The sequence below is a fragment of the Sorex fumeus genome, unplaced genomic scaffold, assembly GCF_029834395.1.
Source record: "Sorex fumeus unplaced genomic scaffold, SorFum_2.1 ptg000044l, whole genome shotgun sequence".
Lineage (NCBI taxonomy): Eukaryota > Metazoa > Chordata > Mammalia > Eulipotyphla > Soricidae > Sorex > Sorex fumeus.
In genome coordinates this window covers 70611840-70613658 of record NW_026606101.1, presented here as the reverse complement: position 1 = coordinate 70613658, position 1819 = coordinate 70611840, and positions in this window count along the sequence as shown.

The window sequence follows — 1819 nt, the reverse complement described above, 5'->3', positions numbered from 1 at the left end:
GGCTAGACCAACCTGTTAGAAGCCAGGCACTGCATCACCAGGTGTGGCACTGAACCCTTTTCCTCATCTCCCACCCCCCCAAAGAGCAAAATCTAGACAGAAGCCCCCAGGGACCTTCTTGAAAGTCAGACTGAAGGCATAGAGGCATGGCTGGCATGCCAGTGGTCCTGCTGAGACCCTCCATGGTCTAAGCATCACTGGGGCAGCCCCAGTAACCCCCAGCTCTGCATCCTTATCCCTGGTAACTCCCAGCTTCTGCATACTCAGCCCTAGAGGTGAACAGCCAACCTGGTTGGCAGAGAGACACTGGGAAGGGTCCCAGGAGCCTATGGAGATGCCCATCCCCCAGTAAGAAGACCCCTCTCCTTCCTCGCCAGCATCACTCAGATCTTGGCAGTCACAGCTTAAAGTGCCAGGCTCTGCCTCACCCCAAGCTGGACTCTCCCGTGAACACTTACATCACAGGTGAACAGGACTTGTCCAAGATGGATCGTCCAAGGATTCGATCCCCAGCATCCTATATGGTCCCCCAGCAACACCAGTACTTTTTTTTTTTTGCTTTTTGGGTCACACCCGGCGATGCTCAGGGGTTACTCCTGGCTCATGCACTCAGGAATTACTCCTGGCGGTGCTCGGGGGACCATATGGGATGCTGGGAATCGAACCTGTGTCGGCCATGGTGGCCGCGTGCAAGGCAAACGCCCTACCCGCTGTGCTATCGCTCCAGCCCCAGTAGTGATTTCTGAGTTCAGAGCCAGGAGTAACCCCTGTGCATCACCGGGTGTGACCCAAAAAGCCAAAAAATAAAAACAATTACAAGAGAAAGGGGCCGCCACCTTTGCCACGTTCCTTGTGGGCCAGATTCAGACTGGAGAACTTTCCCTCTCGGAGACCAAGCCCCTAGCCCCTGACTCACAGATTTCTGCTGAGTTGGGAAAAGCACCCTCAAACCGGAGTCCTGGGATGGGAGGACAGTCAGGGCCCTGCGGCTGCGGAGAGCACAGGAGTTCCGTCCATGTTGGTTCCTGAGCTCTTGGGGGCTCAGCCCAGCCTGGATGTGCTGTGACAAGGTCACGGAGAGGCGGGGGGCACTGCAGAGCGTTTGGGCCACTTGGGCACAGGTGCGCATGGTTTAGCCACACCTGGGGTCGTTCTGGGGCTACTCCTGGGCAGGAATGGTCTGACAGCTGACCACAAGTCTAAGTAGGGTATCAGCGATTTGGGCGGCACGCAGGGGTCATTCGTGCCAGGCTTGTGCCTTCCCTGCACCCGCTCCACCCCATGTGGTGGTGACTTTTCTTGAGCTATGCCTGGTGGTTTCCGGGGCTGACTTGAGTACACGGCCTATTCCATGGGGCTTTGGGTCCCCTCAGGACCTGGACCCGCAGGTGGGGGTGAGTGACCTTGACTTTGTGACCCCAAGGCTTACACACCGATTGCCCAGGGTTCCATCGCTCATTTCTTTGGGCCTCTTAGGGTTTGGGTGGCCCACTGGGTGGAAGCAAATCAGCCCCGTGACCCCCAGCCTGAAGCCTGCCCAGGCTTTGTCTCCAGATGCTAGCACACCTTTCATCAGGACTCCAGCACCTTCCTTGGACCAGGCTCTCCGGAACCTGTTTACAGAGCCCTGATGATTCCTAACTCATGCCTGCAGTGTGCAAGGCAAACACAATACCTGCTGTGCTCTCTCTCTGGCCCCCAAGTCCTTTCTGACCCTCCTGCCATTGGCTCTGACCAAGACTCGGGTCGAGGATCACACGCGGATTCAGGCATTCTGGAAGAGTGCCGATGGGTGTGGTTCCAAAACAAAACCCAGGAC